Below are 15048 nucleotides of genomic sequence, written 5' to 3'. Positions count from 1 at the left end.
CTGGGAGGCTGTGGGAGAAAGGAAGCCACAAGGTGGGTGGGAGCGGAGGAGGTGCCACTGCTTGGCCCTGAGGGCAGCCCAGGACCGCCAGGAATCTGCCAACCCAGGGAACCAGCAGGCAGGAGCACTGATTCCAGGCCAGGGAGCCCTCTGGGGCCACATGGGCTGGCTGTTCTGCTTCCAGGACATCTGTCTGCGGCAGGGACCACCAGGCCAAGAGGCCACCAGCCACCTTTATCAAGCCCCCTGCCCAAACCATAGAAACAGCATTGCCGCATGAAGAAGGACATCCAACTCAGACAGGCTGGCTGAATGGCTGTGGATGTGTTGCTCAGCCTCTCTGGGCCTCAGTTTCCCTGTCAGGAAAGATGGGACCAGAGTGATCCCTGGGATCCAGGCCACTTCTGGCTCAGAGGGCTCCATGACTCCTGAAAAAGGAATGTGCCTTCCTCCCAGAAACTTGTGGGATCCTACAGGGAACAGCCAGATCTTTTCTGCATGAAGTTTGTGTCTCAACTTGTATCTGAGTCAAGGCACAGTCTCTCAGGAAATGGAGAAAAGGGAGATTGTAGGTGGGAAGAGGGTATGCAGCAAGATAATGGTGCTGCCTTGAGAACCACCAGGTAATTGATGTCCAACCACTTTCCTCCTCTGTGAAAGGCTAAAAAAAGGGGGAAAGGCAGCAGTAGGGATTATGGTTAGACACCAGGAAGCACTTCCCTGGAAAAGGCCACGAGGACACTGGACGGCCTGTCTCAGAAAGGGCTCTGGAATGTGCTTCCTAGACAATAAGATCTTCAGGCAGGATTTGCAATGGTCCTAGCCCCAAGATGAGGAAGGAACAGATGACCTCTGGAGACCCCTGGAGGAAAAGAAGCCAGTGTCCAGTAGGGTAAAGTAAACAGGGCCTTGGAGTCTCTCCCCTCAGGGGCTCAGCCAACCGGCTGTTCCAGACGCGGGAGGGTGTCATCTCAGGGCAGAGCATGGCCAAGCTTGGCCCCAGTGTGGGGCCTGCATGCTGGTTCAGTAGACACCTCTGGAAGTCTCTCAGAACAGAGTCTGCCAGCAACTCCCCAAAAGCCAAGAACACATCAAAACAGCAGAGGAGGGAAGAGCTAGGTAAGGGGGCTGCCGGCCAGGAGTGAGAGCTGTCTGTTGACACAGCGGAGAAGCAGAAACTTGGGGCTGGACCTACAGACCTGACTTTGAGCCCTAGCTCCGCCACTTGCCATGCAACTTGGGCAAGTCACGGTCCCACTCTGACATAAGGGAGAGAAAAGATCTAACCAATCTCTAAGGACTCTTCCAGCCCTGATTTAACAGTCACTTGGCAAGCTCCCCAGATTCCGCAAACTCCTAGTTCAGGCAGCATCATCCCCAAAGCCCAAGCATAGGGCCTGAGCACAGTGGCCCAGAAAAGGATAGATGGATGGACAGACTGATGGATGGATGGATGGTTGGATGGATGGACGGATGGACAGACGGACAGACAGATGGATGGAATAATGAATGATCAAGTAGGGGTAATCCTGGCAAAGAAGAGCAGAAGGTCCAGTCATCCCTGGGATGACTCCTTACACCTGCCCACAAGGCCTCCCTAGAATCACCTGCCAGTGATACAGACCCTCCAGTATCCAATTCCCTTCTTTAACTTGTACGTACATGTGCAAATACCCACACATGCAGATACAAATACACAACACGTGCTCAAAGCAGTGACCCAACTCTGAATCCCGACAAGAGAAAGCTCCAGGTCCCCCGCAGAACCCATGAGGTTTATCTGCTCCAGTCTGATTCTAGGGTATCTTGTCTTCCAAAGCTGGGTGCAACACGAGACTCTAGTGGTGGAACCCAGTGGTGATCTTGGAAGCCAGAGACCTGAGGTCACGTGCCCACTCTCCCACTTTCTAGCTTTGACAAGGAACAAGTCATTTTACCTGGCACGACTCAGTTTTCTCATCTGTACAATGGACATACCCACAGCCACCTTGCTGGAGTGGTGCGATGTTCCAGAGAACACATGTGTGAGGCTTCAAACACTGCAGTGGGTATACAGGGTGCTCTTGGGAAGTGAGCAAGATGGCTATAGAATTATGAGATCTTGGCTCCCTTCTTGGAGGGGCTGAGCATAAGCCAAGCCTCCCAAGGCTTCTCTGTTTGGGCCCTGCAGTCCCTTCCACCTCGTTTCCCACCTTGGGGGGTGATGTGCTTGGGCTTCAACCGGGCAGAAGCTACAAAGCAGCCTTTGTCTCACAGATGAAACCCTAAACCAGCTGCCCTGACGTCAACCCTGGAAAAACAATGCCAAGCCAGCCTTCAACGTCACTCCTCTGCCAAGGTCTGAGAGTGGGCCCTTCACCCACAAGGCCTCGCAAGGCAGTCTATGGAAACACAGAAACCATCTACCCATCGCCTCCGGAGGCCCAGAAGGAGGAACAGCTGCCTTTCTGCTGCTGGGCGCAGGGCAGGGTTTGAACCCCTGTCTTTCAACTCCCGTATCTCAGCCTGCCAGAATGAGCTCGCGCGTGCGGCAGAGAGTACTTTCGGTAACAGTCTGCAAGAGGCAGGTTCGAATCCTGGTCCTGGCCCTACCTCATAGTGAGACCTCAGACCAGCAATGTGACCCCCTGAGGCTGCTTCCAAATCCACACCGCGGGGAGGCTGAGACAGACAGGAAAGACTTCCCCATTCGTGTCCACATTCCATCAGGCCCTCCTAGGAGCCACAGGCTCCAGGCGACACCCTGCGCTGGACACAGCCCTGAATGCCAGGTCTTGCCTTCCCAGTCACCCTGTGCTGACAGTCTGCTCGAGAAGAGAGGGGACATGACCTCCTCCTCGCTGCCCAGGCAGCTCTCCTGGGGAGAGGAAGTGCTCGGAACACAAAAGGCCAGTCTTCAGCCAAAGGGGGAGGGAGCAGGCAGTTCTCACTGTGCCCCGTTTTCCTTTTGTATGAGATGGGATGGAATGATGAGACCCACAGGGTGTTGGTGAGCCTGGCCCAGGAAAGGCTGCCCTGTCTCCTCATCTCCCGGGTAAGCCCTGGAGCTGGAAGGCTTGAGAACTTTGCCTAGAATGTTGGAGTTGGGTGAACCATAGAGGCTGATCCTTCATTCCCCACAAAAGCTATGTTTCCAGAGCTCCTTGTCTGGGGATGTGGCCTGACAAATAGTACTTTGGGATTTGCACATGTTTTTGTATGTACAAATTGGGGCCTGGGGGCTGGTGGGAGCCAGGCCAGGGCAGGAGGGAGGGAGTGGTAACAGCTGAGGGGCCAGCAGCACACTTAGCACTCTGCAGGCAACATCAAATCCTTGCAACCTCATCAGCTAAGACTGTCATCCCCATTTTACAGATGAGAGAACTGAGGCTCAGAGCAGTAACAACTCCAAGCAGTGTCACCTAAGAGCCAGAGCTCCCACCCAAGAGAAGGCCCAAATCATGGGCCAACAGGAAACATGAAGCAAAGCAAATGAAGCAATTTCTTTTTAATTCCCCACAATTGAATTATGCCTTAGGGCTCAGAAAAAGAATAACCTACAAGTTGGAGGTCCCTCAACTTGGCACCAGGTTAATAATACTGGCTCTGCCAGCAGTAGCTTGCTGAGTTCAAACCTTCAGTCTCCAAGTCAGATAAGTCCTGATGTTTTATATTATTATTTATTTTTATTTTTATTTTTTGAGATGGAGTCTCATTCTGTCACCCAGGCTGCAGCGCAGTGGCAAGATCTTGGCTCACCGCAACCTCCACCTCGCAGGTTCAAGACATTCTCCTGCCTCTGCCTCCCAAGTAGCTGGGATAACAGGCGCGTGCCACCACGCTCGGCAAATTTTAAGTCCTAATGTTTTAAATGCTAAGATTTTCTTTAAAGGCAAGTGTGAAACCAACTGCAATGTAATATCAAGACTCGGCCAGGCATGGTGGCTCACATCTGTAATCCCAGCACTTTGGGAGGCCAAGGCAGAAGGATCACTTGAGGCCAGGAGTTCAAGACCAGCCCCGGCAACATAGCGAGACCCTTATCTCAACAAAAATTATTTTTTTAAAAAAAATTAGCTGGGTGTAGTGGTGTGTGCCTGTAGTCCTAACTCCTTGGGAGGCTGAGGCAGGAGGACTGCTTGTGCCCAAAACAAGAAAGAGGGAGAGGAAAGGAGAGCAAGACAGAAAATGAGAGCCAAGAAGAGCGTGAGGAGGGAGGAGGGGACAAGACAGGGAAGAAGCAAGCACAGGACAGGCCAAGTTCTGGCAGTGCCAGGCTCAAGCCCAGGAACCAGGAGCAGCTCCACACTGTGTCCTGCACAGCAGCTCCGCTCCAGGCTCCTGGACAAGCTGTCCTCTCTATCTGGAGCACCCTTTCTCCTTCTCTTCCACTCTTACTGAACCTTCCAAAAACAACCTAGGTGATGTCACCTCCAGGAAGCCTTCCTTGACTGGCTCTAAACTGGCTTGGGTACCTTCCAGAATCCCTGGGTTTGGGGCACCCCAGGGTCTCACCAGTGTCCCACCAGTGCCCCACCCTGACCTCCAAGAGTCTCTGGTCCTGACTTTGCAACAAGCTTTCCCTAAAGCTTCCACTACCACCCCCAAGATGGCCTTCTGCCTATTACCACAGTGGGTCAGGTGCAAAAAGGGGGTGCCAGTGGGCCCTGGGAAGATGGGCTAACCCTATACAGAGAGGAGCCTGTCTGCCGGGGAATTTCACAAGGTCTACTTAGACCAGTAGCTCTTCCCCTCCCCCAAGGCAGCAAACAGGCGGCAGCGAGCCAAGAACCGTCTTAAATAACCCAAGTAATAAAGATGGCCAATTAAGAGGGCGGAAGGCGCTGTCTCCACTGCAGGGGCCTCTCTCCATCGAGCAGCAGATGAGCAGGGTCTGTGTGAACACACATCCCAGAGTCGGAGCACGCAGGCCAGAGAGCGCTGAGCAAGCATCTCAGAGACAGGCCCCACCCCCAGCACGGCCACGTGGAGGGGCTCCTGCCAGGGCAAAGGCCCAAATGCCATTCGATTCCTGCTCAGCTCCTCTCCCCAGAACCCCCAGCCTTATTTAGTGATTTTTGCCACGGCAGCCGGAATCAGAGCACCATCATCGCACTTGCCTTCCATGCAGCGTGACCATTCCCACTTTCCAGATAAGAAACAGAGGCTCAGAGAGGCAAAGTGACTCTCCCGAGGTCTCAGAGCTGACAGGCAGCAGAAATATACGCTGCAGGTTCCTCTCTTCCCAGCTTTTGGGTTCCACATGAAGCTTCTCCCCTAAGCTGTCTAACATAGCAGGTTTCTGTCCAACATCCCATCCCAGAATCCAGGGGAGGTGTGAATGTAAAGGCAAGAGAGGACAAGACATTTCATGGAGCTTCACAGAGCTTCAGGCTGCACAGGAAGTTGGAAAAGAAACCTCAGTGCGGGTAGAGCTCAGGACTCCCAAGGATTTAGTCCCTACAGGCACTCCACTTGCCAGTTTTCAAAGTGCTCCACAGGTATCATTTTAGACGGTCTTCCAAACAGCATCATGAGGTCAGATTTATTACTCCCATTTCATAGAAGTGAAAACTGAGGCTCAAGCAGGAAAACTGCTTGCAATGGACATGGCCCTTTCTGGGACTGCACAGGTTTAAGGTTGGAACTGGAGCCTGACTTTCTGGGGTCAGATCTGGGCTTGCCACTTTCTTTTTTTGTTGTTGTTTTTCTGTTTTCTGTTTTTTGTTTTTTGAGATGGAGTCTCACTCTGTCGCCCAGGCTGGAGTGCAGTGGTGCGATCTTGGCTCACTGCAACCTCCACCCTCCAAGTTCCAGTGATTCTCCTGCCTCAGGGTCCTGAGTAGCTGGGATTACAGGCACCTGCCACCTCACCTGGCTAATTTTATTTATTTTTTTGTAGAGACGGAGTTTCACCATCTTGACCAAGCTGGTCTTGAACTCCTGACCTCATGATCCACCTGCCTCAGCCTCCCAAAGTGCTGGGATTACAGGCGTGAGCCACCACACCCAGCCTGGGCTTGCCACTTTCAAGGTGTCTTGGCCCAGTTCCCTCCCCTGTCTCTGTGGCTCAGTTTTAGCATCTCTAAAATGGGCTAACGACAGTACCCAACTCACAGGGTTATTAGAGCTTCCATGAATTAAATGTTTGCAAACCGCTTTGAATGAAGCCTGGCAAAGAGTAAATGTTGTATAAATATTTAATGAAATTCATTAACTAATACATGTTTATTGTGCTCCTACTATCCACAAGCACTGTTGGAGAAGGTACTGGGCACATGCTGTTATCACGTGATGCTGCCACATGGCATGACACATTTGTCTATGTCCCCAGATTCCGAGTTATCAAGGGCAGGGGCCTGGCCCATGGTGGGTGTTCAGCCACTGTTCTGAGAACACCACCTCTTTGGCTCCTCAGACATCCACACCCAGCAGTCTCATCTTCCCCAACAAGAGGCACCAAATGATTGTAACAACTTCCCTGTTCCCTGGCAAAGTTCACAGCACTGACTGAAAGCAAAAGCTAGGGAGACTCCAGCCCAGGGTGGAGGCGAGCTCCCAAATAGCCTCCAGAGCGCCCAAGGCCCTCTGCTGCTGGTGATACGTGGATGAGAACCTCTGGCTGGCTGCTGCCCTGAGGACACTCAGGGGCCGGGCAAGATAAACAGAGCATTAATTCAGAGTCTGAGATCCACAGCCTGCCCCAGCTTTGCTAGACGACATTTCACAGAAGTGAAAACTGAGGCTCACAGCAGGAAAGTGGCTTGCAATGGGCATGGCCCTTTCTGGGTACAGCACAGGATAAAGGTTGGATCTGGAGCCTGACTTCCAAGTTACTTCTCCTCTCTGAGCCTCAGTTTCCATCCTGCAGTGCTACCACCGGGTTTAAATGAGACCTCATGGAAATCACCAGACGGGTCATAATATGTGTTCCCTGTTCCCCAACTCTTCCCCTGCCAGCCCTGCCAGCCCCCAGTGAGACCTTCTCCAAAGAGCAGGGGCCTGGACAGGCCTGCTACAGTGGCCCGGGAGCCTCATCTGCCTGCTACTGCCAGTGATTCATTTGCTTTCTCAAGAAATAATTACTGTAAAGTGACAGCAGGAAATCTTCCCAGCGCAGCAGCCGCCTCCTGTTCTGCCACCCGCCGTGGCAATATTGTGACAGGTGCTTGGGAGACCCCGTGCCTCCTGCCTGCCTCCTCACCCGGAGCCAGCCTTCGCCAACCTCCAGGGACACGGGACAAGGCCACCTCCTGGGAGGAGCACTGACCTTGGGGTCCAGAGAACCAGATGGACTCATGGCGAGATTTGGGACAGATGTCTTCACCTCTCTGAACCTCTTATTTGTAAAATGAGCATAATCACTTCCCACCTCTTGGGACTGCTCTCATAATTATCACTGCACCTAGCACAAAGTAGGTGCTGAATAAACAGGAGCATAAAGCCATATTGATTTATTTTCAAACCCTTTTGCAAAATGTTTTCCTACTGCACTGTTTGAATTGATTTTTACCTCCACCCTGGGAAGCAGAACTTGTAAGAAACCACACCCCCATTTTGGAGAGCAACAAACTGAGATGCAAGCGATTAGATGGCACGCACGGAATTGTGCTACATTATGGAGAGAATGCAGTCTTCACAGGGTTGCTGGGCAAGCCCACTTTCCCACTGTCCCCATTCCCAGGTGGGCATAGTGAAGATCAGACCACACTGCAGGCAAACCCAGAGCAGAACCTGGGCTCCACGGACCCTCGAGAGAACCAGGCATTGCCATTTGCCAGGTTTACTGTTGGGTGACAACTACCCTCTCTTGTACCAGATCTAGAATGAGAAACCACATCCTGCCCAGGAAGCCAAGCGCCCGGTGCCCAGTGTGGGTGGGAGGATACTCCCCTGGTGGGCAGGCGGCCGCAACGTCACAAACCTTTAGCAGCCTCCCATCTGGCCTGGAATTTTCTAAGCACCTCACAGTCTGGCAATGCTCAAAGGGCTGTGCAACCCACAGATGCTGCCAGCAAAGGGCACGGGACACCCTTTCCCGGTTTCCAGCTTGGTTCTCAACCTCTGCCCACCCCATAGGGCCAGCACAGCTCAGCCTCTGTAGGGCACCCACTCTCTGCCCTGTGAAATCATTCTGAATTTGACCATTTACACACGCTGTGCTGTAGCTAGGTGAGCCTGTCTACTTCTTCCACAACCTCTAGACACAGAGTTTAGCATCCCTGTTTTACAGATGAAGAAACTGAGGCTCGAGAGGCAGTGACTAGCCCAAGCTCACTCGGCTTTTAACTCCTGCCCTGGGGCCCCAGCATCCAGCACTGCCAGGCTTGGGGGTTCATTCAAACTTTGAACTTTGGCCCAGACCTTCTGATTCCAAGTGCAGGCCATCCCCTCCACAAGCAGCCGAATCCCTGGACGTGGTCTATGTCGTCGGTCTTCTGTCTCATCCTCCTGGAGACCTACTAGCTCACAGCAGCCAGACACAGAGGCCTCCCTGCTGCATGAGTATTTACTCAGCATGGACCTTGGCCAGGTCCTGGCTGGGCTCTGCCAGTGGGAGACGAAGCCAGAGCTGCAGCCGGCCCCCATAGAGCTTCCAGTCGATGCAGGGGCAGACACATGCCAGGTAGTTACAACTCCGGGTGTGGAGGGCTGTGATGTGGGAGGTGGTGGGCGCTCAGGACCGCCTGACAGCAGAAAGTCAGGAAAAAGCAACACAACCCTAATCCTGAGTACAGGGACGTGACAGGGCCGCCTCCTTCCCGTCCCGGGCCTTCAGCCATCCGTAACATAGGAAATAAATGGAACGCCAGCCGGCTTTCACCTCTCAATGCGATCAAAAGCCAGGACTGCAAATGCAAAGCCCACAGCCTCCGGTGTCACTGACACATGGCACAGTTTAAATCAATTCTCCTGGAAGGCATCGCATCTCGTTGCAGCAAAGGGCGTGTTCAAATTCCGGGTCTACCCTTCTGTGTCCTTCAAACACAGTCATGTGTGGGGATGTGAGCTACAGGACTGAACGGAGAGCCTGGTGTGTGCATCTGCATGTGTGTGGAGTGTGTGTGTGTGCATGTACATGTGTGTGAGACTGTGCATACACTTGGGGGGAAGGGGGAACAAGGGGCCCCGCATCCGGTCTCGTTCGCCAAGGCAAAGCCCCGCCTCACATTCCTCTGAGAAGGAATCTTCAGCGTCAGCTGTCTCCCTGCTTCCTTTTCTTTTCTGGGACCTCATTCTCCTCCCTCTAGCTTGAGGCTCTGAGAATCACTCCCAAATTTGTCCCCAGTGAGAATGCCAACCCAGCGAAGGGATTCTGTAATATAGTTCTCAAGAGACCCGAGGCGCTAGATGGAGGGGTTTGTGTGTTTCTCTTAAAGGAAGTTGGGAGAAAGGGCTGGGGGATGGCGAGAGATTTCCGGAGGCACAAATCAACGGCTAAGAGTAGGTCAAACAGCCTTCTTAGATGCTGGACAAAGAAGCAGCCCTTTCCCTCCACCCCCAACACCACCTCTGGCGCCTCCATGGGACAGAGAGAGCGGCAACGTGCCCTGAAATGGACTTGTTAGGCAGTCAGGGCCATGCTGAGAAGTCCTTGTAAATTAAAGGAACAGCCTTTGCCAGGGGAAGGGGGCTGGGCTGGGGTGGGGGTAGGCATGCCCAAAACCTGCCAAGCCCCAGGTACCTTAACACCAGACCTCATTTGTTCCTTCTCAATCCCTGGGAGAGCAACAAGATGACCCCTCTTTTACACTGGACAAAGCGGGGAGCTCCACGGGCAGCTTGGAGTGACCAAGCCACTTGCCCACGTTCACACAGACAGTGGCAGAGCCAGGATGTGAAACCCTATTCCGCCATCGAAGGCTGCCTCACTGGAAAATCAGAAATAAAGAATCCGTGTCGGTGCCAGCTTCAGAAATAACGAAAGTGTCAATGGGAGTGGCAAGGAATAAAGCCCTCAGCTTTCTATTCCAGGGCAGCATTCGAGCTTTGGGACATTCAGGGGCCAGCACCCACCTGCTTGAGGGCCCCCCTGGGGTGTGACGAGAACGGGCAGGGGACACTCCAGCTGACCCACCCACCATCCCTTTTTGGAGTCCTTCATTCCGGCCAACAGCCCAGCCCCTTCCGGCTCACAGTCAGAAATAGCTGTGACAAAAGTCCCTCCCATCCCAGAAAGTGGCTTTTTAAAAAAATGTTTCAAACAGACACACAAAAAGGTGGAAAGAACATAACAAAGCCTCGACTGCGGGAAGACGATGCGGGCATCACGTCGAGGTGGGGAGGCCAGCTCTGCACAGCAGATGGAAGGTCTGCCCAGTTCGGCACAGAGGGCCAGCCCCCTCTGGGCCTTGGTTTCCCCACCTTTAAAATGAAAGTACTCAGCTGAATCAGTAGTTTCTTTCTTTTCAAAAACTGCAGAACACTTTTTAAAATGGAATCTTTTCTGGACAGTCTGGGAGTCAGAGAAGCATGGAGTTACGGTGGGCAACATGGGTCAAATCTCAGGTACTCAGCCTCCCACTGTCCCCGAAGTCTCCCAAGGCGCCCTGCTATGGACTCCAGGGATCTAAAAAGCCCACTTGAAAACCACCAGGCTGAATGATCACAGTGGTCTCTCCAGGCTCCCAAACCACCCTCCAATCACCCCAGGCACCAGGAAAAAAGAAACCCAGGCTCCAAGCTGACTTCAACTGGGGGGCGCATACACTCAGCCCCTCGCACGGGAGGGAACGAGGCCAGCCAGCTGCAAATCACACTGGGCCTGAGGGGGCCAGGATGGCTGGACAGGCTTCTGGACGGGGCACCAGGCCCTCAAAAGAGTCGCCCTGTCTGACAGGCATCTAGGCCAGCACTACCAGTGCCGGGCAACTTCCTCTACCAGCCCAGAGCAACTTTGCAGCAGCTGCCAGGCTGGAGGGACCTTTTTCTTGACAACCTGAAAGCTTTCCTGCGTCCTTCCTTGGAGCCAATGAAGAGAGGGGACATGGCTGAACCAGTTAAGCCGGGGGATGGGATGACCAGTACTGCCCATGCCTGGAGCCTGGACCCTGGTCATCTGGGGCAGAGACAAGAGAGGGAAGGGGAAGCCCAGAACAGAGAAAGGCTTCAGCGAACACACTGTGGTCTCCAGAGGCAGAAAGATCAGCCACGACGCGGGCCTCTTGGAGTCACTGACCTCAAGTAGAGAGTGAGCTGAGAGAGATCACCTACAGGAACTCCTGCATGTAAAGGTGGAGGATCTGAGGCCCAGAGAGGGCAGCGGTTGGCCAGAGGTCACACAGCACCTAGTGGCAGAGCTGGACCTAAAGCCCAAGTCTCCTGGATGCCAACTCAGGGAACTCTCCACTGTTGAGTTCAGATAAACTCAGTGGGAATCTCCAGGGAAAAGCCCCCAGCTTGCAAAGTCAGAACAGGATATTTTAGTGGTCCTGGGTGGTGACAGAGTAGACATGTTTGTTTTGGTTTCCAAATCAACGCTTGACAACCTTGTCCTCATTGCGGCTTCAGCGACCACATTTCCCACGTGGTCGAGACCTGGTTGGGCCAAGGGAAAACCAAAGCAGTGGTGACTGGGGCCAGGGCCCAGGCACCCCAGGCCAGGGGCTGTGGTTTGGGTTGGTGTTTCCAAAGCACGGTTCGTGGACCACTGATGGCACATGAGATGATGCTAGGTGGTATACGGTTGATGTTTTAAATTTAAAATATGTTGAATACCTGGGTGGATTCATAAACAAAATATGGTCTATACTACAGAGGAATATTTTTTGCTATAAAAAGGAACAGCCTACGGATACATGCTACAACATGGATGAACTTCAAAAAAACATTCTCTAACTGAAAAAAGCCAAACACAAAGACTACAGAGTGTATGATTCTATTTCTATGAAATGTCTGGAAAAGGCCAATTTCTAGAAAGACAGCAGGTCCGTGATTACCTGGGCTGGTCTTGGAATGGGAATTTTCTGTAAATGGACATAAAGGATCTTTCTGGGGGGTGATGCAATGCTCTAAAACGGAATTGTGGTAATGACTGCACGACTCTGTGAATTTGACTTGTACACTTAAAATGGGCAGCTTTTGTGATATGTAAGTTGTACCTCAATGAAGTTGTTAAAATATTTTATGTAAGTAATAGCACAGGTGGTAGTACATAGATGTGGCCGGAAATCACGAAGGTGGAACTCAGTAAGTCTCCGGCTTGAAGATCGCTGAGTTTCACATCCCAAGTTGTCCTTTGGGGAAGCAAGTGGGGGTCTCTGGAGCTGCAGGTTCCTCCACGTGGACCAGGGAAACCCTGGAACCTTCCCCTTCTGGGCGTCACTGCTTGGAGTTCTGTGATAGACATCCTGGGATGATTTAAAACCCTCTGTGGCCACAACAGTACAGGCAGACACCTGGGTCTCATCCCTTAGATGGTGACTTCTCTTATGGCCAGGGGATCAGAAGCGGGCTGGGAGCGCAAACTCAGATTTATATACTGCCAAGGCTGGGAAGACCCTCTGAGATCATCTAGCCCAGTGGTTTTTCAAGTTTTTAAAAAAGGTTTATCAAACGTCTGCCCTCCTTCCCAAAGGAAGTTCTTAGGAGGTACCCAAAACATACTATTAACAAGTTAGTGTGTTAGTGGAACCCAATGAGTTAATATTAAGAACTTAAAAGTGAGTGAGCACATTTTTATAACTGTATCAATGTCTTAATGTTATTTTAAATGATCATTTTTATTAGATATTCAAGGAACCCCTACAGCATCTCTAAGAAAGCCTGGGTCAAGGACTGCAATTCTAGCCCACCTACCTCACTTCACAGAAGGGGAAACTGAGGCTCCAGGAAAGGAGTATACTTGCTTTGGAAAAACTCAACATAAGTCTTGAGTCAACTTCAGAAAAAACATGGAAGAAGAGGTGTGCACGCATCCCAGAAGGGCGGGAAGAGAGACGCCCACACTCCACCTGTCTCAGCAGCACCGTCTCATTCCAGGCCAGCGCGAGAAGCTGACATCACACCCCACACCCTGGGTGCAACTTGAATGGATCATTGCTCAATGCCAACCCATCTCCCTCCAAGACTGGGCACGGTTTTTCCATCACCTGAGTAGCCAGGTCCAAAAAGCATACACACAATAAAACAAACACAACACAAGCCTAAGGCATGACGACACGATCAACAGTGGCAGACAGGAGGGCCCGGCCCATCCCTCCCCAGTTGCACCATCGAGAGCAAGTGCCTGTTTCCCTAGCCTGCCCCAATGACATTGACCATGAGGGGCGGAGAGGTGGCCTCTATGTGGCAAGGCACCAGGAGGGCCATTCTCAAGTCCTCCAGAGAAAGAGGTAACCCAGGAGAGAGGGCACCAGGTGGGCCATTCTCAAGTACCTCCAGAGAAAGAGGTAACCCAGGAGAGAAGCCCATCTCCCAGTGCAGTGTAAGACCCACCCCCAGGAAGCGAGGCGCTGCATGAGAGAGCTTGAGGACTCTCAGCGTTTCTACTCCCCGCTAGCTTGACAAAGTGCCCATCATCTTTAATAACATCAGCTTGATTACTTTATACCTTCCAAAGAGCATCACCATCCTGCTCTCCCCTCGAGCAACTGTGGGCAGATTTTATTATTCCCATTTCTCTGATGAGCAAACAGGATTTCAAGTGGTTTGATAATCTCACCAGCAGGTATAAGGCTGGCATTTGAATCCTACCCAGTTGCTAGCCTGTCCAATGGGAGAATAAGGAAGGAGACCTATGCCCAGCTCCCTGGGCAGACCTTTAGAGATGGAAGGAAGGGTCCCTCTCAATACATCCTCCAAACCCTGGAGTTCAGAGCCAATAACTCCCAGTGGAAGGCTGCCCGTGCCTGGAACAGCGACTGCCAGGGCCAGAGGGCCCCTCCCCCAGCCAGGTCTGAGATGCCAGACAGACCCCTCTCCTCTTATGGGAAGAGGAGGAGGATAGGAGATCCCTCTCCTCTTATGGGAAGAGGAGGAGGATAGGAGACCCCTCTCCTCTTATCAGAAAGCCAAGCAGACAGTATTGTTGGCCAGACTGCAGGCAGGAAGCAATGACAGTTTCCCAGCTGGGGAATCTGAGCTGGGCAGGAATGCACTGGCCAGTCCTGCAGAGTCTGGACCCCAGTTCTAGCCAGAGATGGTGGTCTCAGTCCATTCAATGTCCAGTCTCCAGCCCAACGTTATCTTCTCCTGGGGGCTTTTAAGGCTGAGTTTGTTAGGGCTCAATAAACCATGAAACTCAGGGAGTGGGGAGAAGAGGGATGAAAGGAGGCATTTTATAAAAGCTTGTGAGCAGTCTGCTATAGTTGTGGTTATCCAACCCAGCCAGCTGGACGTTAGAGCTGGAGCAAGGCGGCAGACGCTGGCCCCAGGGGGCAGGGGCAGATCCATCCATTTTCAAACACATGATCTCATTTAATTCAAGAAATAAAAAGGCAGTGGGTTGGTTAGAGTTTTTCTTTTCATCTGTTGAGGGAGGGGAGCCTACTTCCTACTTCCTTGGGAAAAATACCTATGCTAGGAGACAGACTAGCCAGGAGTGGTTAAAATCTCTGGTTGAAATCCTGGTTTCACCACTCATTCGCCAAGCCACCTTAGGCAAGTCACCTAGCATTTCTGCACCTCGGTTTCCTCATCTATAAGATGAGGATAAGTCTGCCTTACACGCTGCATTGTGCTGAGAATTAAATGAGATCACATAAAACACAAATTGTTATTATGTCACCTAGAAAACAATGTGCCTAACCAGTGACGGCATCGAGGTGGCCCCCACGGTAGCCAGCGCCCACCCCCATCCTGGGATCTAGATAACTGGGCCTTTCTGGCATGTGTAAGGCACTCTGAAAACACAGCTTCCAGCCCACCTGCCAGGACCAGCTGCCCGCCCGGCCCCCGTACCGCACACGCATTCCGCAGCAGCCTGGACCTGGGCGCCCCCTCCCAGGGCGGCGGGGGAGGGGCGGCCACTCACCTCCGCTTGTACTCGTCGCGCTCGCGCTTCACCTTGGCCAGCACGTTGTAGAGCGCGCGGATCTCCGGCGTGATGGTGTCGATCTGCACGCCCAC

The 15048-nt window shown here is 52.5% G+C and overlaps 1 protein-coding gene across 1 annotated transcript in view; it reads right to left on the bottom strand.

The window, feature by feature from the left end:
- Positions 1-15042, bottom strand: part of IFFO2 (intermediate filament family orphan 2) — a 49027-nt gene extending 33985 nt beyond the window's left edge. The window contains exon 1 of the mRNA XM_011934036.1: positions 14954-15042. The gene's annotated coding sequence lies outside the window, so the exon portion shown is untranslated. The remainder of the gene's footprint in view (positions 1-14953) is intronic.
- Between the last annotated feature and the right edge of the window lie 6 nt (positions 15043-15048).

Source organism: Colobus angolensis, unplaced genomic scaffold (assembly GCF_000951035.1).
Source record: "Colobus angolensis palliatus isolate OR3802 unplaced genomic scaffold, Cang.pa_1.0 Scaffold130, whole genome shotgun sequence".
Taxonomy (NCBI): Eukaryota; Metazoa; Chordata; class Mammalia; order Primates; family Cercopithecidae; genus Colobus; species Colobus angolensis.
The sequence above is the reverse complement of the archived record's forward strand: the minus strand, read 5'-3'. Positions and strand labels throughout refer to the sequence as shown.